Source organism: Cupressus sempervirens, chromosome 2 (genome assembly GCF_028749045.1).
Source record: "Cupressus sempervirens isolate cs-2001-9-10 chromosome 2, ASM2874904v1, whole genome shotgun sequence".
Taxonomy (NCBI): domain Eukaryota; kingdom Viridiplantae; phylum Streptophyta; class Pinopsida; order Cupressales; family Cupressaceae; genus Cupressus; species Cupressus sempervirens.
In genome coordinates, this window is record NC_143119.1 from 236,522,520 (window position 1) to 236,548,240 (window position 25,721).

The 25,721-nt window shown below is 32.5% G+C and overlaps 1 pseudogene; it reads right to left on the reverse strand.

Moving 5' to 3' along the window:
• LOC149571914 (putative LRR receptor-like serine/threonine-protein kinase At1g53440) overlaps nt 1–22,289 on the reverse strand; it is a 398,785-nt pseudogene extending 376,496 nt beyond the window's left edge.
• Between the last annotated feature and the right edge of the window lie 3,432 nt (nt 22,290–25,721).

Here is a 25,721-nt window from a genome sequence, read left to right on the forward strand (position 1 = left end):
ATCTATCCAAAAGCAATCAAAAAGCACAAGGTGGTACACTTAACGCTTTAACTATTGTGAGGTGAGTCCAAAGATGTGAAACATTTAACCCCTCACACAAGCCAAAATGAGTCCACAACTTAGAAACTAGTGAGTTCTAGAAAGAACAAAAGGGTTGCCTTGTGAAACATTTAACACTTATTTCCTGTAGACCGCTCCCCTTTAACGTGGTGTTGATCTTGTAACCACAAGGTGGAATGAGGGGCTAGTGGATTAGCGAGTCCAATAATCCAAGATAGCTAATTAGATCTATCACTAGTAACTAAGCCTGCTAGATGAAATTAATAGAGATCACAACCTAGTATCAAATTATGCATGTGTTGTAAAATGAGAACATGGAAGGAAATACACACAAGCTTGACAAAATAGATGTTCATTTTAGCTCCAAATGAATTGTTATCAGCTGAGGAAGGTTACCTGGTGATCCTCGCAATGCGCTTAGTAGATTATACCTGATTTTTAACAATTCTTGTGCTGTTTTGGAAGCTAGAAAAAACAAGATGCATTTTTTTTTTTTTTTTTTAAATTTCTTTCTTTTGTCATATTTGGATGGAATTTCTTTCTTCCTTGCTGTTTTCCAAAAAAAAACCTGCAATAAAAATTATTGATTAAAATTCCAAGATTTGCATTACGAAAACACAAAAAATTTATTAAAAATAGAATTATGATCCAAAAAATCTAAATTTTTTACTATAGTCTACAGAAAGTGTCCCAAATTGGCAATAAAAATTTCAGATCAAAATGATTAGATTTATCTGATAAATTAATTTTTTTATGGAAAAAAATCAAAGAATTAATAAAAATATATTTTAAATCTAAAAAATCTTAATTTTTTATTACGATATTTGGACATCATCCTAAAATTTTAGTAAAAATTTTAGATTTTAATTCGATTATTTTCCATGTAAATTAATTTTTCAATGAAACAACCATAAATGAATTACTAAAAATCCAATTTTGATCAAAAAATTTTGCAATTTTTACCATACACGCCAGACATTGTCATGAAGTTACAAAAAAAAATCAGATCAAAACGTGTTATTTTACTAGCTCAACTAATTTGCATATGAAAAAATTATTAAAAATATATATATAATAAATTTTTAATCAAAAAAATCTAAAATTTTGCATGTGATATTTCCCTATTGTCTAGAACCTTCAGTAAAAAACTCAGATCAAAATTCATCAAGTTGGTCTACTTTTTATGATTTTTATGAAAAATCATAAAAAGGATTAAAAAAAGAATTTTGATCAATTTTTTATTTATTTAAAACTTTAGAACATGAGAAGGAAGAAAAAGAAGAAGAACATAAATAGAAGAAGAATAAGAGGAGAAGAGGAAGAGGTTTCTCAAATGCTCATTTTCTCATCATTGTTGGATGCCTTCTCGAAGTGTCTTCAAACCTGCAACAAGACAAACTTGCAAAACAAGATATAAAAAAACTAAAATGCAAAACAAAAAGAATGAGGCCAAAAAATTGATTTCTCAGCCCCACGGTGGGCGCCAAAAATGTATGCATGAATATGCGGCCTCTGCTAACACACACACTTCAACACAATCATTGTATGCAGATTCATCTCGGAATGAACATTGGATAGTTCATTTGAAAATCAGCCTACAAAGTGACCTGTTGCCTTCTATCTAAAGGGAATTGCTTGTCAGATATCCTCAGATTCGAGGTGTTTAAGCAACCAGACTCTGTAAGAATGAAGGATTTAAAAAGAAGATGCGATTAATCTATATGAGAATGCAGATTAATCTAGAATGGAGTATGCACGTTTAATCTAAGAACATGTAAAAGAAATTATACTAAATGTATGCATATTAAATCTAGAAAATGAATATGAAAGTAGGGAGCTCAAATGAATGCACAATCCAACAACAATTGAATGCAAATTCTCATTCAACCTCCTCCAAAATGAAGAGATGAGGGTCTCTTAAATAGACTTTCCTGGAATCCATCAACGGTTAAGATCGATTTCAATCAACGGTCAGGATTAAAGGTGAAGTTCAGTCATAAAGGAAGATTCCCAAATTAAAGGGAGTTAACTTATTTAATCTGAGTAGAATAAGGAGTTAACTGATTTAATTTGAGTAGAATAAGGAGTTAACTGATTTAATTCCTTTTTGATCAATAAAGAACTGGAAATTTCCCTTTTTTGATCTGAAGAGAGATTTTGGTGAGATATTTAATTTAATAAAATGAGATATGCTCTCATAATTACCTTTTCTATTTCATTAAATAATCCTTTAATTAATTAGAGACACTTTTCTTATTTAATTAAATAACTTCATTTAATTAATTAGGAATGGCTTCCCATTTAATTAAATAATTTCATTTAATTAATTAGAAGTAAGTTCTCCATTTAATTAAATAATTTTGTTTAATTAATTAAAATAGGCACATTTATTAAATTAAATAAATTTAATTCTGTAGTACATTAGCCTTAGGAGATTAATTTAATTTAATTAAAGTGTAAATACTTTAAATTAAATTAAATTGTAATTAGTAGGTTTAATGTGACTAATATGATTCAATACTATAGGAATTAAATAAAGAGTATGATGAATGCAGATTTAGGTTTTCTGCATTTGACAATTAAGCCAAGTAGCGAGTAGCAGAATGAAAATTTTCTTAGTGAAATAGGACTTTAGAATTGATTTAGAATGGACCAGAATTGGTTGAGATGGCAATGAGTCAATTTTGGGGTATTACAACTAACACCTTATGGGTCCTCTAAATTCATAGAGGGTATTTTCATCATTTCACATCTATTATAACCAATTACCATTTGGCTTGATTGGTTACAAGGTTAATTTCAACATTTTCTAAAAAATTGCTAAAATTGCCAAAAAAGTTGTCAACAACTTTTATTGCAAAATGTAATTTTTGCACTAACTCTTCCTAGAACTTATTGAGTCAACTTATTAACAAAAACAAAAAAAAATTAAAACAATCATTACGACTAAGGCAACTTGGGTTTATAGGTGACCTCAAGTTCCTTGACCTTACAAACAAGGATTACCTTATTACCATAAAAGAAAACATGTTCAAAATGAGGTGTATGATGACCCCTTTACCTTCTATCATGAGTCTCCATCATTGGATGAGATGACATATCCAGTTGCCACCATCAAAGATCGTTAACCTATGGCATTTAGTGACTCTTAGAGATGATTTTGTTCGGCATGACAAAGAATGTTCAAGTGCTCAATAGGATGGGAGGACCTTCGGGATAGTTTTTACCTGGCCACTTGGAGCTAATGAAATAGATAGTTTGATCCCATGACAAAAGGTGAGAGAGATTTGGCAGTTGGAAACTTTGTACTAGCCAACACTACAAGTTTTAGCATCACCTGAGATGGCATCACAAAATAAAAATAGAATAAGATCTCCAAAAAGAAAGAGATGTTATTGTAGGTCTCCACAACATAGTCCTATAGCACTTTGAGTTGTATGCATACCTCGTATGAGCTCTGAGATATGCCCTATCAAAGATCACTACCCTATGGCATTTAGTGACTCTTCGGGATGATTCGATTTGGTGTACCCCAAAACATTTGAGTGCTCAGTAGGATGGGAGGAGCTTGGGGCTAGGGTTTACCTAGCCACCCAGAGCTAATGGAATAGTTCAATCCTACAAGGAATGGTGAGGGAGATTCAGTAGTTGGAAACTTTGTACTGGCCAACACTACAAGTTTAAACATCACCTGAGATGGGGTTGCAAAAACAAAACATAATAAGATCTTCAAAAAGTGAGAGAATTTATCATAGGTCTTCACAACATGGTCTTATAGCACCTAGAATCACATCCATACCTTACACGAGCTCCGAGATATGTCCTGTCAAAGATTGTTGCCCTATGGCATTTAGTGACTCTTAGGGATGATTTGGTTTAGTGTGCTTGACAATCTTCAAGTGCTCAATGGGACAAGAGGAGCTTGGGGCTAGGTTTTACTCGAAGCTAACAAAATAGAGAGTTTGATCCCATGATGAAAGGTGAGAGAGATTTGACAGTTGACAACTTCGTACTGGTCAACACTACAAGTTTTAATATCATCTGAGATGGGGTCGCAAAATCAAAATGGAATAAGGTCTCCAAAAAGAGAGAGAGGTTATTTTAGGTCTCCAAAACATAGTCCTATAGCAGCTAGAATTGCATTCATACCTTGCATGAGCTTTGAGATATGCCCTATCAAAGATCGCTACCTTATGGCATTTACTAACTCTTAGGGACAATTTGGTTCAGCGTGCCTAAGAATGTTTGAGTGCTTAAAAGGATGGGAGGAGCTTAGGGTTATGGTTTACCTAGCCACTAAAAGCTAATATAATAGATAGTTTGATCCCATGAGAAATGGTGAGGGAAATTTGAAAATTGGCAACTTTGTACTAGCCAACACTACAAGTTTCAACATCATCGGAGATGGGGTCGCAAAATCAAAATGGAATAAGATCTTCATAAAGAGATAGAGGTTATTTTAGGTCTTGGCAACATGGTCCTATAGCACCTAGAATCACATCCATACCTCATACAAGCTCTAAGATATGCCCATCAAAGATTATTGCCCTATGGTATTTAGTGACTCTTAGGGCTGATTTAGTTCAGCATGCCTGAGAATATTCGAGTGCTTAATGGGATAGGACAAGCTTGGGGTAGGGTTTACCTAGCCACCTAGAGCTAATGGAATAGATAGTTTTATCTCACAAGGAATGGTGAGGGAGATTTGGTAGTTGGAAACTTTGTACTGGCCAATACTACAAGTTTTAGCATCACTTGAGATGGGGTTGCAAAATCAAAATGGAATAAGATCTCCAAAAAGTGAGAGAGGTTATTGTTTGTCTCCACAACATTGTCCTATAGCAGCTAGAATCACATTCATACCTCACACGAGCTTTGAGATACACCCCATCAAATAGCATTGCCCTATGGAATATAGTGAGTCTTAGGGATGATTCAGTTTGACATGCCTGCGAATGTTCAAGTACTCAATGAGACAGGGGGAGCTTGCAACTAGGGTTTACCTAGACACCTAGAGCTAAAGAAATAGATAATTTGATCCCATGAGGAATGGTGAGGGATATTCAACAGTTGGCAACTTTGTATTGGCTAACACTACAAGTTTTAGCATCACCCGAGATGGGGTCGCAAAATCAAAATGGAATAAGATCTTCAAAAAGAGAGGTGTTATTGTAGGTCTTTGCAATGAAGTCCTATAGCACCTAGAATTCCATCCATAGCTCATACAAGCTCTGAGATATGCCTTGTCAAATATCACTGCCCTATGGTATTTAGTGACTCTTAGGGACAATTTGGTTTGGCATACTTAAGAATGTTTGAGTGCTCAACGAGATAGGTGGAGCTTAGGGCTAGGGTTTATCCACCCACCTAGAGCTAATAGAATAGATAGTTCGATCCCATGACAAAAGGTGAGAGAGATTTAATAGTTGGCAACTTTGTACTGGCCAACACTACAAGTTTCAACATCACCCAAGATGGGGTCGCAAAATCAAAATGGAATAAGACCTCCAAAAAATGAGAGAGGTTATTGTAGGTCTCCATAATGTAGTCTTATAACACCTAGAATTGCATCCATACCTTGCACGAGCTCTTAGATATGCCCCATCAAATATCATTACCCTATGGCATTTAGTAACTCTTAGGAACAATTCGGTTCAGCGTACTTGAGAATGTTTGAGCACTCAATGGGATGGAAGGAGCTTGGGGCTAGGGTTTACCTAGCCACCCAAAGCTAATGGAATAGATAGTTTGATCCCACAAGGAATAGTGAGGGAGATTTAGAAATTGGTAACTTTGTACTGGCCAACATTACAAGTTTGAACATCACCCGAGATGGGGTCACAAAATTAAAATGAAATAAGGTCTCCAAAAAGTGAGAGAGGTTGTTGTAGATCTCCACAACATAGTCCTATAGCACCTATAATCCCATCCATACCTTGCACAAGCTATGAGATATGCCCCGTAAAAGACCATTTTCCTATGGCATTTAGTGATTCTTAGGGATGGTTCAGTTTGACATGCCTGAGAATGTTTGAGAGCTCAATGGGACAGGAGGAGCTTGGGGCTAGTGTTTATGTGGAGCTAATGGAATAAATAGTTCAATCCCACAATGTACAAGAGAGATATGAGCAAGATATGTGTGCCTAGGCCTCTTTGTGCAAGATATGAGCAAAAGTTGCTAATGAGGAAAAATTGGGTTTTTTTGAGTTTTTGGTCAAGATAACCTAGGATTAGGTGTTTTTAATTGTATTTTATTAGTTTGGAACCTTTTCCAAGTCCTAGAAGTGAAATCTAATGACTACTTTTTTAATACAGTGACCAACAGTTGGCCTAACTCTCCATGTCTTCTCATTCCTATAGAGGAAATTTTAATATATAGAGGAATATACTGAGGAATTGTAGCTACATCTATTAAATATACAGAGGAAAATATAGAAAGCTTGCTTAATAGAGAGAGATTAATCTGAGAGAAAAGGACATTTTAGAAGAAACTGGTTATCTTGGTGCCATCTAGGGTATGTCAATTACTTAGGATGAAGAGACAAAACCTATAGCTATTGGGAAAGAGTGCACATGTACACAAACACAAAAAATTTAGATAGAGAAGTAACAAGTGCTATAGAATTATCCACAAAGCAATGTGAAGTGAAGCCTCAAATTGGCTCATTAGCAGGCAAAGAATTTGGTCATGGACTTCATTCTAGCACCACATATGTTTCAATTAGAAATGTATATTCATCAATGGATTTTCATTTATAGGACTTGGGAAGCTAGGATACTCAAGCTGGGCATATGATGGGGAAGCTTGGGATAGACTGGCTAGTTTATTCTCCTAATTCTCAACTAGATCTAAGTGTTCTTTTGATACCTCTAATGGTCTCTAGGATTCCTTCACAGTCAAGGATCCCCCAACCTACCCAAACCTACCCACCAAGTCAAAAATTCAAACTCCTTAGCATTGCAAGTTTGCTCTCTAGCAACCAACTCTCTATAGGCTTATAAAGGTCATTTATGATTTTTCAACAACACAAGCTCTTAAAAGGATTTTAAGGAGTTTTATAGAGGTTTTACAACCTATTCCACATGATCAAAGTGATAGTCAAGTTGGGTTGATACTCAATTGAATAGTTCCTTGATAAACAGGGCTACTAGAGGAGCCCCAATTAGGCCTTCTTGTGGAATTCTAGGGCTTTTACCAAATTTTCCTTAAGGTTTCATAAAATTTGTTAATAAGAAATTTTTTTTCCAATGACCAACCCTAAAGGGTTTTTGGGGTCTTGAGCCACCAAAAAGCCATACAACAATTATGCTAAAATTAAGGATTTTTGAGGGTTTTGAGGGTTCCCTATTGTCCTCAATTTTTAAAAACCTTACCAAGCTTATCAAAACTTATCCTTCACAAAATAAAACCTTCTAATACTCCTCTTGAATCCCTCTAAAGCACTTAGCTTAAAACCCACTCATTTGCATTCTAGAGCCAATTTGTTGTTGTCCACTCCTAGTCAGATATTGTTGTATTCGCCTAGGGCAAGCTCAAAAAAAATGATGCATGTGCATCCATGGACCCTGCACTTTTGTACAAACAAAATGGGGTCTTCACTTCAAGATTCCAAGGTTCCATGGTTTTCCCACAGTGGAAACCAAAGATACAACCCCTAATTTACATAGTATGCCAAAACTGGCAACACATTGTATAGTTTGAAAATAATTTTATAAAACACTACCAAAACTATAAGATTCTAAAAAATAATGCATTGAAAATTTAGATAAAATGCCACTCTATTCACAAGAAATCAGTCATGAAAGTGACTATTCCTCAAAGACTGTTGCATATAGTCCGGTGTTCTAAACTTTAGCTGTACAATGACTTTCACCAACTCCTGGTATAGGGTTTCTCATCACCTTTATATTATTCCCATCTATATTTTTTTTGGTTAGGGCTTTTCAGCCTCTTATTAAAGTTGGAAAAACAAGAAAAATAAGAAAAATTACCACGTAACTTTTAAAAAGTTGCTAGAAACTTTTTCTCATACATTGCCAATGACCATTATAGGTCCTCCGAAAGCACAAATGTGCTTAAAATCAAACCAAACACCTATCTTTGAGATTCTAACCAATCAATGAATTCCTTTTGCATTTATCATAATATATTAATGATCTTAACAAAACAACAAAATGCTCATTACCATCTTTAAATGGAGACTTGAGTTTAAATGAAGATTGTCAGTTCCCAAACATGTCTCAGTCAAGTAGATGACCAAGATGTTGCTTGAATAAAGAAGATACTAGTTTATTAATGTATCTTTAAGATCCCACTTGCATTTAATTACTATTATTTGAGTGGCTAGCTAGCTACTTCATTGTGGCATTTCTATAATATATCATATCTTCAACAAGTACATGCCATTTTTTGTAAACATTTTCTATTGTAAAGGATTAGTGAGCAATATCTGTAATGTCCATTTTTGGGACTAAAGCATATAACTATAAAATTCACAAAGATTCCATGAGCTATTGTAATGGAGATTATGTGCAATATCATTTTGCTAATTCTGATTTGGTCAATAATATTGCATACATATGTAAGAATAATTAGGTTTATATATATATATATATATATATATATATATATATATATATATATATATATATATATATATATATATATATATATATATATATATATATATATATATATATATATATATATATATATATATATATATATATATATATATATATATATATATATATATGGTTCTTAATTGTTTGACTATTATGAATGACTTATTGCCTTTGGTTTGGAAAAATCTTGGTTGTATGCAATACTCAATATCTATATTCCTTTATATTTTTAATTAGTTAATGTTCATATATGCATATAGATCTTTCAATGATGTTCCTTTTCTTTATTGGATGCACTTGCTTCAGATTCTCAAAATGACTATTTATTACCTATTGGAGGGTTATGTCTCTTTGACTTAGATCTCTCTCTCCCTCCCTCCCTATTGAATCTAATGAACCAACTAGATCTACTCTACATTTTAATGTCTCAAGTATTGCCTCATGGTCTGATTCGCAAACTTTTCAAAGATTCTTATTATGTGATTTTTCACCATATTTTATCAAGTGGACATTTGATGTGACAATAAGGTTCAAATAATGAAGAATTTTCCTCTCTATTTGCCAATCTCTGAATAACCACAAGTTAGGGTTCTTCATAGAATATCATCTAAGCCATGTGCCAGTTACAACCACTGCATCAATATGGTACTCTAAACCTTCACCATCTATAACTGAGTGATCTAATTTTTCTTTCACTTGGACACAATGACACAAATGATAATCTATCCCTTCTTCATTGTCCTCAGGTGCAATAACAACAAAAACATGGCCTGTAGTGATAAAGTACAAAATGTGGTCATTAATTTAAAAAATAATTAGGTAAAAGTTATAAAGCTACATATTGAAATTACAAAGATATATATATATATATATATATATATGTTTTACCAGGTTGTACTAGATCAGACAAGCTGTCAAAGTCAATGGATGAATCTATCTCTACCATTTCTAGTGCTTATGGGGGATGATAGGTGTCAATTGGGTCCAAAACCTATAGATCCTATTTGTCCACCCATTCAGTTGACTCACCCTCATGGAAATTTTCCTCTACACATGATGGACAATAACATGTCATTTTTCATGTGTGGATACTCCATGAACCTACATCAGAGCTTCTAAAAGAGTGCAACTCACTTGATCATGTTACTATGTAACAATCCTCATATGGTGCAATGTTAATATTATCTATCAACCAAAAAAATCTACGAACTATAGAATCACCTTCCTTACCTAAGCCCATTGTAGTTTTACACCACTAAATGATGGATTTTGCATCTATCTATATTGCTCCATCTTTGTACTTTAGTTCTTCACGAGCTAAGGCTCTTTTGATGCATGTGCCTACACCATCGTGCTCTCTCTTTCCATGACCAATCTCTGTGAAGTTTCACATATATTGAATTCTAGACAACATGTGCATCCTAATCAACTAATAGAACATCTGTGCATTCTTGAATTGAGATGTGCAATTGTCTAACCAAATAATGTCCTGATGATATGCTATGCCCCTATTAGCCAAATCTCCATAAAATAGTTGAAAATAACCATGTACAAACTATATAGAATGTGATCGATCATTGCTAATGTAAAAATGGTACTCCTTCAAAATTTTCTTGTTATCCTCTATACTTGTAGGCAAATGCATGAATGTTATGTGAACAAATATGGAAACCTATTGAGAAGTATAATACTTTGCTTGCACCTCATTTTCTAGTTGTAGTTTGTAGTTCTCTATGAAGTCTACAACTAAAACAATGGTATCCATTGGAAACATATCCTTGCACAACTTGAATTATAAATCCAACCATCGAGCTCTATGTGTATGCCTTGCATACTCGTAAATAATTTTTTCACCAAAAAATTCATGAACTCATATACTAGAATCTTTTCAATAACTAAATCACATCTTTTACCTTGTTTCCCATCTTTTAGAGCATATGTCAGTATCTTATATTTTCTATAATCTAATATTTTATTTCCAATTGCATGTGTACTATCCATATGTTCACAAGTTGATAAAAGTTGCAAAGAGCCATAGAATATGCATGTACCATCCAAGCATGATGTCTTGTAAAACTGTTGGTCATTCCCTATTTCACATAAACTATTGGATATCAATTCCCTTGAAGATCTAGGTGGCTCATTCATGTTACAATCTTGCAAAACAAACTTAGAATGCAAAAACACACATATATGCCTAAAAACATCAAAATGGTTGGAAAATTCAATATTTATCCTACAACAATAAGTTTTGTGTGTGTGTGTGTGTGATTTATCTTCACATAAAAAGGTTTAACCATCTCAAAAAATATTTGACTTATTCAAATTTGTAGATACATACCAATAAATTTTGCAAAAAATTGTGTTTGAGTTGAGTCCAAAAAATGTTTTTTATGTGGGTCATGATTTTGGCTACCAATCCTCCTTCTTACAACATCTCTTTTATTAGGGGAAAGATGTGCATTATTTTTCCAAAAACCTACGATCAATAATTTCAAAGCTTCACTAATTTCTTTTTCCTTTTATGATAGTCTACCACTAAATGTCCATAACTCTTTTTCTTTGGATCTTCCAATCTCTCATGCCTTAGCATGGCTCTCCTTAGAGTACCTCTATCAATTTTAAATATTTTTCTTGTCTTTCTCATGAGTTTAGCTTTCTTCATTTGGGTACTTACTATTGTCAATGTAAGTACTCATCTTGTGATATTACTATCTTTGGTGTGTGATTTAGAACCCACTTTGTCATAAGCACTAATTATATTCTTTACAATGCTTTTTTAATTTGAATCATCCATCATTCTTAGCCCAAGCATATTCATGATAGGCCTAAATTTCAAATTCCTCATGATTTCAACAAGTAATTAGCATTGACCTATAATATTCAATTCTTCAAAGAATAATCTTCACATACGATTAACTTTTCTTTAACAAGTACGCTTGCTAACCTTGTCAGGCATTGATTTCAAAATGTTAGTATCAATATCAATCAAATATTTTGGTCTTCTAGAATGAATTCTAGAAGGTTTTATAATCTCTTCCACTCCCTCGACATTTTGAACATCAACATAAGGTTGAGTGCTTTGCATACCTTGAACTGAAGATGATGTGCCTTAGCAATAAGTTGCAAAAGATGGAATATCACCTACTTGATATGTTGATGTTATGCCTTCAACATGATATGATGGAGTGTGTATATCATCAAATCTACAAATTAGTGTCTCTTCAACATGAGATGATGATATGAATCCAACATTGGAAGATGGTGTAGCTTCACAATTCGATTGTCTTCTTGAGTGTAATAGTCTTATTCATTCTCTTTGTCTTTTCAATTCTTCCTCTTTGTTTCTTTGTATCATGGTTATTGTTGCTCTTCAAAAGACAATTCTTCACTATTGCTTTGCAATTTTCTTTGTTCACATAGTAGTTTCATTTTATCTCTTTTAATTGCCAAATCTCTCTCCCTCTCTTCCATTGTTTGAGTTTTTGTTTTTTTTTTTTGACATGATGATGATTTCTATATGTCAAATTATTCAAACATCTGAATTACTTACAATTTGTAAATTACAAATCATTTAAACACATATACAAATTACAATTTTTTCAATGAATACACAATATATATTAAACAACTTGTCAAATTTCTAACCATTTCCAAATAACAGTTCATTCAAACACATGAATTTCAATAAATTCACTATATATTAAGCAACATGTCAAATTTGTTTCTATATAATAACAAAGAATATTTTAAAAAGATTGCACTAACCTTTTCTATAGAGAGAATATTCAAAAAGCCTTCAAATAGTGTTTACCAACTTCCAACAACATGAAACTCATGTTTTCTATCAGAACAATAGAATACACAATATACCAAAAGTAGAATATGGATTAGTTGGGACTTAAACTTTTGTTATGACCTTTTTTGGTGTATTCATATAGTGTATACGCACTATAAGGTGCATACGCACTATAGTGTGTACACACTATGTGAAAAATATTCTCTCACTATCCCACCATCCCCCATCCCCTACTCTCTCTCTCTCTCTCTCTCTCTCTCTCTCTCTCTCTCCCTACTCTCTCTCTCCTCTCCCATCCCCTACTCTCTCTCTCTATAGATATATCTTTATCTATATCCCTCTCCCATTGCCTACTTTCACTCTCTCTCTCCCATCCCCTACTCTCTCTCTCACTCTCCCTCTCCCATTGCCTACTCTCTCTAACTCTCTCTCCCATCCCCTACTCTCTCTCTGTCACTCTCCCTCTCCCACTACCTACTCTCTCTCTCACTCTCTCTCTCTCCCATCCCCTACTCTCTCTTTATCTATCTCCCTCTCTCACTCTCTCTCTCTCTCTCAAGCTACTCTCTCTCTCCTCTCTCATCCCCTACTCTCTCTCTCTCTCTCACTCTCTCTCTCACTCACTCTCTCTCTCCCACTCAATCTCCCACTGCCTACTCTCTCTCATTGTTTGGACCTCTCCCAACCCCTAATCTCTCTCTCTCTCTCCTATCCCCTTCTCTCTCTCTTATACACACTCCCATCCCCCCTCTCTCTTTCTCTCTCTCTCCCACTGCCTACTCTTTATCTCTCTCTCCCATCCCCTACTCTGTAGATCTCTTACACACACTCCCATCCCCCCATCTTTCTCTCTCTCCCTCTCTCCCTCTCCCACTTCCTCACCCACCACCTACTCTCTCTCACACTCTATCCCCTACTCTCTCTCTCTCCTTTCCCATCCCCACTCTCTCTCACTCTCTTTGTCTCACTCTCCCTCTCCCACTCCCTCTCCCACTGCCTACTCTCTCTCATTGTCTGGACCTCTCCCATCCCCTAATCTCTCTCTCTTGGGCTACTCTCTCTCTCTCTCTCTCTCCTCTGCCATCCCCTACTCTCCCTCTTGCTCTCTCTCCTCTCCACTCCCCTACTCTCTCTCACTCTCTCCCCTCCTCCATCCCCTAATCTCTCTCTCAGGCTACTCTCTCTCTATCCCCCTCTCGTACCACAACTCTCTCCTCTCCTATCCCCTACTCTCTCTCTCTCTCTCCTCATCCATCCCCTTCTCTCTCTTAGGCTACTCTCTCTCTCTCACTCACTCACTCACTCTCTCTCTCTCTCTCACTCTCCATCTCCTACTCCCTCTTCCACTGCCTAATCTCTCTCTCACATCCCCTACTCTCTCTCTCTCTTGCTCTCCCTCTCCCACTCCCTCTCTCACTCCTCCCACTACCTAATTTCTCTCTCACTCTCTCTCTCATCCCCTACTCCCTCTCTCTCTCACTCTCTCTCTCCCATCCTATACTCTCTCTTTGCCACCCCCTACTCTCTCTCTCTCTCTCACTCTCTCACACACACACCCATCCCCCCTCTCTCTCTCTCCCACTCCTTCTCCCACTTCCTACTCTCTCTCACACACACACTCCCATCCCCTCTCTCATCCCCTACTCTCTCTCTCTCTCTCTCTCTCTCTCTCTCTCTCTCACACACACACACACACACACACACACACACACACACACACACTGCCAACTCTCTCTCTCTCTCTCTCACTCCCTCCCACTCCCTACTCTCTCTTTCCCTCTCTACTTTCTCTCTCTCCCTCTCTACTCTCTCTCCCATCCCCTAGTCTCTCTCTCTGCCAACCCCTACTCTATCTCACACTCTCTCTCTCCCATCCCCTACTCTCTTTGCCACCCCCTACTATCTCTCTCTCTATCTCCCTACTCTCTCTCTCTTTCTCTCCCATCCCCTACTCTCTCTATCTCACATCCCCCCTCTCTCTCTCTCTCCCATCCCCTACTTTCTCTCTCTCTATCCCTCTCTCCCTATCCCACCTTCTCTGATCCCCTACTCTCTCTCTCTCTCTCTCTCTCTCTCTCTCTCTCTCTCTCTCTCCCCCACCTCCTACTCTCTTCCCATCTTCTAATCCCTCTCATTCTCTACCCTCTTTGCTTCTCCTCCCCTCTCTATTGAAATTTAGGTCTTAACAGTGCATGCGCACTAAAGCATGTACATGCTATTAAAACCCAAATTTAGAAAAGCTTTAAATAGTGTGTGCATGCTATAGTGTGCATGTGTTATTCAAAGCTTTGCATTCTATCAAGCCTAAGGCTTGGTTTTTCCTTGGGGATCCAACCCGAAGGTTTGGAGTCTCTAAACTAGTCTGAGACATGTTTTGATACATACAAAAAATGATTGATTTTTCTTGTGTGCTCTCCTTCAAGTTTCCTCATGGTTGAAGAGCGATAAAATCAAGTTACATGACATTGTAGGTTTCTGTGTTAGCTATATAACCATATAATTTATTTTTTATTTGAACTATTTCAAGCCTTTCAACTATAATTTCTTTTGAATGTATGTCCATTTTTTGTCAAAAACCAACATGTACTAATTGGGCTATAGATTTTAGCTCGTTCATCAAATTTCACAATAGCTTAGTTTTTTAGAAACTAGACTCCATCCTACACACTTTGAAAAAAAAGAAGTTTTGATTTTAGATTAGTTTTCAATCATTTCTAGGGGTAGTACATAGATATTTCATGTTTTTGTATTTTTTCAATTGAAAAATTCATTAAAAAATACACATTATAAAATTAGCCAAAAAAATTGGGATTAACTACACAGTGTTAGGTAATTTTTGACTAGAGCGATTAAAGATTTTTTTTAAAAATGGTTAAAATTTTAGGGGGGGCACACTTTGTACTATGTTATGTTTTTTTTAAATAAACAGTACCACTTTCTATGGCCCCCTTTTTTGAGGATCTAAAACTAAACCAATTTGAAAAAAAATTAGTAGTTTAGAAACTAGATTCAAAGGACTACTATTTTTATTTTTGTCACAATTTAAAATTTTGAGCATAACTATCTTCAAATTCTTGTTGAAGTGCAGAAATTGTTGATTTTAGAAAAAAGGTGTCCACTTTTACCCCCCTTTTGGCACTACAACTTGGTTCACTTACCCAAAGAGAATTACATGATGGATATAAAATGGATATTGAGATATATGAAAGTTACAAAAGACTATGGATTATATTACAAGAGAAGTGATAGATTTGAACTAAAGGTTTTCACTGACTCAGATTGGGCTAGAAATATTAAGGACAGGATAGTCACTAGTGGAGGTGCATTCTTTCTAGGAAAGAGATTGGTGTCATGGACAAGTAAGAAGTAGAACTGTATTTCCCACTCAATAGCTAAAGCTGAGCATGTGGCAATTGCAATGAATTGTTCAAACATAATATGGATTTTAAGCAATTGTTGAAAGTTATGCATGAAAACATTATAGATTAAGTAGTTATCTATTGTGATGACACAAGTGCTATCAACATTTCAAAGAATCCAATGATGCACACTAAGGCAAAGCACATTTCTATCAAGTATCACTACTATGAGAGAATTAGTTCAAGACAAAGAAGTGAAGCTAGAATATGTAAATACAAAGGAATAGATTGCTAACATATTAACAAAATGATTACCTAAAGATTCTCATGAATATCTTAGAGGTAAACTAGGGGTGATTCCCTTAACTAAAGCTACTTAAGAGGACAAGGTGCATTACATCACATGTGCTAATTAGAACATTCTACATAGTGGTGCAATACAAATCTACTTTGGGACATGCCTAAGGTAGAATACTTCAGTACAACATAAATAGATCAGCCATAGATAGATAACAAGTATTGGCCAGACATGCAAAATCTACATTATTTAGATGTATGAAGAGTGTGAAGTTGAGATAGCTACACGTCTTTGGCATTGTTGCCAAAGAGGGAGAGATTACTAAGAAGTCAAATCTAAAGAAGGATTATTAAGGGAGAGATTACTGAGATTACTAATAATAAGAAAGAGAATCATGTAAGAGAAATTTGAAAATATAGAATGATGATAGAGGGAGTTTTTGGAAATTACATGGATGAGAATTAGAATGAAGTTAAGAATATTGATCACTCATGAAATTGAAATCTTTTAGATTGTATGGTAATAGTATTCAGATGTTTGAGATGTTGCCATCAATGTCAAAGAGGGAGATTGTTGGAAACTTACAATTGGAACAATTGCTAATTTTTCATTGATGTTAAATCTATGGATGGGATATACTGTTGCCTAGCCTAAATGTCATATTTATTTGATTGATGAAGAGGATTTGAAAATTTATTCATAACTATAGCACCTAAAGGAAAGGTTGAATTTATGAAAATGAATTTACAATGGACATTTGATAAGATAAACTTTGATAAAGAAAATTAAGTGTTTGTGTCGAGAAAGCTAAGCTAAGTTGAGCAAAAGAGTAAAATACTAAGGAGTGTCGAGTAATGCTAATGTCAACCGAGTTATAGTTAGTGTCAAGAAAATCTAGTGTTGACCGAGCATTAGCATAGACAAAGAAAGTTAGTTGATGCCAAGCTAGAAAGCTTTATTGTGATCAAGTATTTCAGTGTTGACCGAGTATTAGAATTTAGAGATTGTCAAGTAATAGTAAGAGAACAAATTCAAAGAAATCATAAGATCGAGTTGACTCAATTGATTTCTTGGGAGATGTAAAACATGTTGAATATAAGATTGAAGAGTTGGATCATTAAATTCAAGGAGGTGATTAGATAAAGATCTAACACAGATTCTACAGAAGTTTCTAGAGGATGATCAAGAAGATAGATAGATACATTGAATTTAGTTGAATCTAATTGTAAACCCTAAGATCTACAGTGTATGTAGAAAATGGTAAAACACAAATTGCCTATTTAAAGAGATATTGAACTAAACTTTGGTGTGATGTCTAGTCAAGCCCAGCCAAAGCCAAACAATATGAAAATGTGTGAATTTTTATGTGGAGAGAGCCATATCGAGAAAGGTTGATCAGAAACACAAAAAAGTGTGAATACAAAACTAAAGGAGAAAACTTGTAGATATGATGTTGTTATTGATAAGTGAATCAGAGAAGAAGGCTTAAGTGTTGATGATAACAATGGACTAATTTCTTGAAGGGTATCCAAGTAGATCAAGATCAGAGATGACAATGCAAGGCTTATCAGTGAACCAACATAAGGATCGAATAGAGATCTGAACATGCAAAAGTGAGTTGTAATCACACAGATCAAACCTATTGTTTTCTTTCTTATCATTGTATACAATTTGTATTGAAATCTTTTAACCGAGATTGTCCTAACAATCATTTGAAGACTTAATAGTTTGTCTAAATCCTTTAAATAAGTGACATTCTAAATGGAATGATCAAAGTCCTCTTATAAGGTCACTCCTAACAAGGTGATTAAATCCTCTAAGTGGGTCACATTTACTATAGCATGTTTTGTAACCTTTAATAAGGTTGGCTCCTAACAAAACTCACTTCGAAAGAGTGAAAAAGAGGGACATGTTGCTAGTGGTTTTTCACAAATTGGATTTCCATGTAAAATTCTAATGTCAAACTAAGACAAATGTTTACATTTGATAATATTTTCATTATGCAATGCAAGTTAAAGTTTATGGCAGTTTTACAGTAGACCAAACAATAATAGGATAAGCAAAATAGTGAAATGTTTAATGTTTAATTGTTCAAGTGATACATATAGACTTTGAGTAACTGATTCACCCCCCTAACCCCCTTCTCCCCTTCTCTCCTCTCAGTTATTCTAAATATTTCTAACAGAGTATAGCTACTAGGAAAACTTTCTCTCGATATAGCTATCTTCTTTTTTTCTTTTTCTTTTCCCTTTCTCTTTCTACCACAATCTCGTTGCCCATGAAAGATTAGTTATGTTGTTATATTTTTAATAGCTACACTAAAATAACAATATATTAAATATATGATTATTATATATTTTACTTAAATGTCATAAATTTGTAGCTTATTATTTTCTTATCATATTGAAAATATATTTATATATAATAGAAATATTTAACATTTAAAACTTAATATAAATAAAATAATATTTATTCATTACATTATTTAAAATTTAAAAATAAATATATTTATTACCATTGTTAAACTAAACACAATATTCATTTAAGTCAAGGTAAAATGTCAAGTTAGAATAATATTTTAATAAAAATTACAATTTTTGAAACATATTTCTAAAATAATTATGAGTTTAATTGAAAAAATATACAAATCTAATCACACACAAAAAAAAAAACTAACTAAATACACTAATAGGAGGAACTAATTATTATAAGATGTTATAATTCAGTGCATATTCAAATAAAACTTTTTAAATTTCAACATAATTTATATAAAATAATAATAAGCTATACAATTTATTTTAGATTTCTATTTTTAACCTAAGAACTTTATTTTTCTTATATTAATTTAATCACTAAAATATTTTTCAAATTATGATTCATAAGATCTAAATTCAAAATAATGAATACTAAATTAAATAGAAAGGATTCATTTGATAGCTCTAATAAACACTTGAAATTATAATATCTTACTTTTAAGATTGTGATGATTTTGTTAAAAGAAAATAAACGATAAAAGAAATAATACACCAGAACTTACAACGATTCAAGCTGGCTCAAATTCGCTAATGATAGTGGTAGTCGTCCGTATAGCTCATTCGAAAATAAATCTCTATCCAGCACAAAAGTATAAAATATCAACAACAAATAATTGCTCATCAATTTTGACGAGTTTTAAATTCAATTTTCAAAATTTCACGGAATTAAGTTCTTTCGGAATAGAGCCAGATCAATGATTCATACCAAGTGATCTGAAATAAATAGATCACGAATTTCAAATGTAAGAATACTTAAAATTTCTAATTTTTTTTAAAAAATCTTATTCTTTCTTCAACTATAGTTTCTAATGTAAAAATCTAAAAAAATGATTATTCGAAAATATAATCTAAATAACTAAAAACTTACAATTTTTTTAAATTAGACAAAGATCCAATTCTGGTGGTATTGGCCCATTGAGATGGTTGCAACTAAAATCGCTGCAATAACAGTCAAAATTTATGTATTTATAATTTAAATATTTTACATCATACTACAAAGAAAGACATTAATTATTTTCAATTTTCCTTATAATAAAATCTATTAAAATGTCTCACTAATCTTTAAATAATCCTTCAATATTATAAATTCTATATTATTTTAAAATTTTATTTGTCTAATTTACTTTAATTCAAAGAGTGATTTATTTTAAATATTGTCTTTCTTTTAATTTAATTTTTTTTAAATTTAATATTATAGATTTAAAATATTTGATATCAATTTTAATATTTTAATTATATTAAAATTATTTCAAATATACATATTTTTATATCTAAAAACATCAAATATAAGAATAAAACTAGCATACCTAAAATTTTAATTAATTTTCTTTAAAAAAATTAAGTTAAGAGATATCTAATTTCAAGATAGATAAAGTTCACAAATTAAACAAAAAAATAAGATTACTAAAAAAATTTAGTTTCATAAATGTATATCAACAATATACATGAAATGGGATCTATTACTCTAAATAAATAAATAAAATTCAACCTAAATATTACAAATTCTATATTATTTTAAAATTTTATTTGTCAGAATTTACTTAAATTCAAAGAGTGATTTACTTTAAATAATATTATCTATTCTTTAAAATTAAAAAAAAAATTAAAAATTAATATTACAGATTAAAAATATTTGATATCAATTTTAATATTTTAATTATATTCAAATTATTTCATATATATTTAATTTTATACCTAAAAATATTACATATAACAAAAAAAATATCAAAATGAAACTTAAAACAAGAGATAATTTAAGAAACCTGAAAAATATATCAAATTTAAGAAATATATATTTTTGGAAAGAAAAATGGATTAATTTTCTTGACAAATATTTTACTTTAAAAATTAAAAATATATTTGAAATGAGGACTTGAGATTAAATTCAATAAATAAATTTTAACATGTGTGTTACAAATAAATTTTGGTTAATATTGACTACTAAAAATGTCACTGATGTATTTAAATTTAAATTTATTTAAAAATTGTTAAGATATTTATTTTCTATTTCAAAATCTTCCAAAATATTTCTAAAATTGATTGAAAAAATTGAAAGTGAAACTTTTGAAAAAACCAATACTATCTAATCAAATATATAATATTAATAAAAAGCATAAAATCTAACATAAGTATAAAACTATTTCAAATGATATCGTCTTATTTTCAACCATTAAACTCTAATTAATATTGACCTAGTCAGCATGTCTTATGGGTACCATGAAGTTGTTTCAATTCTTTCAATTAAATATTCAAATTATATTCTTAAATAATTACTACATATAGAAAAATTAAGCAAATTTTTAATTATCATTTTTCTTCCAAAGAGGGCAGGATAAAAGGTTCTATAAGGTGCGGTCCTATGGAGAGGGGCTTCGTAAATAAAATCAGCGGGTATTCTAGAGATTTTTTAGGAGTAATTTAAAGTGCAAGGTCCCATGGATTTTGTATTGGGGTTATTCTTAAAAAGTTTAAGCTTTTTACTTTTATTTTAACATATTTAATTCACTTACTACATACATAAATATGTTTAAAGAAATTATTGATAAAATTTGAAAATTGGTATATGTTTGACAAGTGGCACAAGAAAAGTCTAAGCTAGTGGGGCAATTTCTAGTCCTCCATCTTTTCCACCTGCTTAAATCTGAACTCTAAAAAGTAAGGGCTGCTTGCAGTAGTAGTAAGTGGAGTCGTATCACATACATTTCTTGCAGGTATGTGAGATTGGCAAGCTCCGCTGGAACAACCCCGGTCAGGTTCTGGGTTTTTAGATATCTATAATCATTTATTTCATTCAACTCTAAAAACCAAGTTCTCTGTTTAGCAAAAGGGGAAACAAATAAGAGCATAAGTTATGAAAGAAAGGGGCAAAATTGCTTAACATACATTCCGGTAACCTGAAAAAAGGTTATCCGCTCTGCCGTACTACGCATCTCACATACCAAATAATTTTCGTGTTGATAATCATGGCTGGCATTCCAGCTTCCCTTTCCACTGCAAGGATCCTCACTGAAATCCCACTTTCTGTTCTTCATTTTCTCTTTTATAACTTTCAGTGCTATAACTGCCCATACACAAAATTTAAATAATTGAATTGAAATATATAGACAGAATAATCTCCTAAGAAATAAGTTTATACAAGCTACTTTTGGGGGAGTTGATTTTACATTAAGGAGTGGAAAAGCATAGAAAAAACAGAGTTAATTACCTTCTTGTGGGTCTGTTACTGTTGCTGCAGAAGCTTCTCCTGGATGTGCGCCGTAATAGCAGTGTAGTATACTTGTGTATAAAACCCAAATGAGAATTGACTGCCATTGGGCTCGTTGCCTTTGCCTTTTTCTGTTTTTTAATTAAACTAGATGAATGAAAAAGTCAGATTTAGTCAATTTTTTCAGTGTAGTTTGGGAAGTCAGTGAAGGTAGGGCCCTTTTGCTTGCTGGAATACAAATAGAAAAGTTGGAATAGGTTTTCCATTTTCTGTTTGGTTTGTCATTTGGAATAGGGAATAGAAATGCATATTCCCATTTTGCCTCTAAAATGAGCTTATACCCATTCCAAAAAATACCTATTATTGGAATAGCCATTCCTATACCCAATATTGCATGCCTATTCTCCATTCCTATGCCCGCAACCAAACGGGCCCTTAAAGCTTAAATTTTGGTTTTTGGGTATACATCTATCACCCACCAAAAAAAACCAGAAAACTATGGACTATTAGTACATGTGTTATGTGTTTTCATTTTTTTTTGACTCTTTTGAGAAGGGTAATTGAAGGAATATATAACAAAACTGTCACTTACGAAATGTCCCAAAAGTGGTGCACAAATTAGTCAATCAACAACTCAAAATGTTTTAAAATTATTGACTATTAGTACATGTGTTTTGAACTCTTTTGGGTTACTAGATCTCTTCCCCTATTGATTTGTATTTTTTATTAATTCACAAATAATGAAAAACTTTTGAATCATATTAATTTTGTTTAATTCACATTAAGACTTGTATGATTCTTCTTATTTATTGAATCATCCCCTACGCTAGTCAATCATCACTATAAAAAGAAAGTCAATGGAAACAAAATAAATTATCTTCATCTTTATTTATTTTTATTTACAGTCATTTTATCACTATGTTGAACAGTCAAAAGTTATATGAACTGATAAAAAAAATTAAATTTTAAATTTTAAGATCTAAAGTAGAATATGTATATAATTGTAATTTAATTTATAACACCATATTGATAATTGATAACATCAAAATAAAAATCACAACTATAAATCTAATGAATTCTAGTAAAAGATGCATCTCACATAATTACAACAAACAAAGTAAACATACATGAAAGAAACAGTAAACTTTTATAACAAATAAAAGAAAATTATTAGGAAGCATTAGCAAAATTCTCTCTTAAATTATCACAAACTTTCTCAAGAAATTGTAGCACAACACCGACTCTATAAAAATATCTAAATCCTTCAATAGTACTTCAAATGCATATTTAAAATCATATCAAGTTTCTTTTGAATTCAATTTTGTAGTTGTTTTTTATCAATGTTTTGAATCACACTCTACAATCTATCATTATAGAAAACATGAAAGAGAACATAAGAATTAATATCAAATTGTGTAATTTTATAACTCAAATAACATATTCTTTAAAAATCAAGCTTTGAAATAGTCTTAATAACATGAAACATCCATTTTTAAGACATGGTTACTTTTAAAACGTAATATCTTTTTCAAAATAAATGAGATATTTAAGGGAGAAAAATAACTAACTCTACAGTGATGGGGCCGCATTAATTTCTTTTACTGTTTTATGTTAACCATTAATGCTTCGTGTAAGCAGTGTAATTGGTTTCATGAACTTTTGATTTTGTCGCTCTCTATTCTTATTTTTATTTTTTCCTTTTCTCTACGGGCCTTCACTTTTCTTTTCTTTGTCAATGTTTTCCTTGATTTTGCTAATTATTTAACATCACTGATGTGTTTTGTTGCCTATTCTCTTTTATTTTTGGAAGGTGATTTATCCTTGTCAGTGTTTGATGCAATTTCATGAACATTGTCAACAATGTTAATTATTTCTTTTGTCACTTTCATTTTCTTTTGAATCTTAGAGTTTTTATTATATTTGTCGGTGATCTTCTTTTTGCATGCTTCATCGACAATTCGATGGCTTTTGCCATTCTTTATTTACCACTACTCTTTTTGAATATTTTGAACTCTCTACATCTTATTTTCAAGTTGGTCTTATTTGCAAACACCTTTAGTTGCAACAACTTTCATTTTTGAGAAAATTCTTGGCATTAGAGACTTTGAACTTCAACTTTGGGCTTTGTTAGTGAAATGATCAAGTATGCTAACTTTATTGGAATTTTGATTGCGTTTGAAATCTTTAAGGTTTACCCACATCAGTAAAATAAATTCAATGACATTTAAGTTTTGTGGAACTTATGAAAATGCCAACATTTTTAGAAAAGATGACATGAAACAAAGACTTGGACATACTCAACTTGTTTATTTTTTCTTTTATTGATTTTTATATTATGGAAAAATAATTTTTCAAGGGACCCTAAAACCCTATTACAAAATTATGCTATAGATAGGCAGAATTATAGTGCAAACCTTAAACCATTATAACCAAAAATAATAAGGCTAGCAATCGACAAAAAGTTAGCCTGTGAAAAGGACAACAACAAAAGGGACAAGCCCCATACCACAAAAGACAACACCAGACACACACAAAAAAGGGCACAAAGAACCATCCACCAAATACTCTTGAGAAGTTTGACCACCTCTTCCTCCAGCTTGTTCATTGTCTCTACCACAATCCTCTGATCTTTGACCTTAGATGGAACAAAAGACTTTTCTTTTTGTAGCTCAAATTAGTTCTTCTCCCCTATCCAAAATGATTCTCCATAGTGGGGCATTATCATCAATGACTTGAATGACAACTCTATCTTGGTTCTCTAGTTTACGAACAAGAATCTTAACAAGCTAATTAGAGGCTTTCACAATTTTTTAACTTTGATACGTAATGCCCATGAGAGCAGTATCCAAGTCCACTACCTTTTTCTCCAACACCCTAACTCTTTACTCCAATTTCATGAGGTCCTCCCTCTACGTAGCCACAACTAAAAACCATGTGGTTCCCCCTTCAACATTTTCTTTCTCAATTTCCTAATCATTGGCATTTTACATGAAAGAGCATAAAATTGACCATTCATTATTATTCTGATTAGAAAAGTCCAATCTAAACAATTATACACATTTAGGAGGAGAGACAATTATGGATCAAATTTTAGCTAAGTGTTTAGTTTCAATAGAATGGTCGGTTGTGGGACATCTAGTAGACAATGTATTTATGTCCCCAGTGATATTGTTTGATGCTTTAGTGTAACTTGTTTAAACATATTTGCATCTTATACTTTTCGTTATATGATACTTTTCTATAATGGTATTATTTTATCCTACCAGTGCAATTCATCTATTTTTAGATATTTAATTAAATTAGTGCTTGCATCATTTAAGGGTGCAATGCTTATTTTGATAGCATTGTACATATATTACATGATGATGTAGTATTTTTTTGGGTTAGAGTTTTCTCATAATAGAATTTTTTTTTTAATCAAGATATTTGATAGGGTAATGTCATCTTTATTGTTCTATATGTTGAAAATACTTACATTTTGTTTCAAGTTCTAGTTTTCACTCTAGACATAGATGTAAATGTCATTAATTCTCTCTCTATTTTAATAATGTTGATTATTGTCTTCTATAACGTGAGCCCCTATAATTTTTTTATAGTAATAGTCCATGATATCAATATACACTTGGTATCTTATTGGTTCCATGAAAACCCTCTATAATTATCAAAATGCATGACAACATACATGGAGATAGTTTTTGGCTAAGAACTAGCTCATAGACAATATCAACAACCTCAACAAGAGCTTCATTGATAGGTCTCACCTCTATTCATATAATCATTGTAAGTATAATGCATTATCCCCTACAAAAGAGTACACATTTTTCTATTTTCTTATCATCCA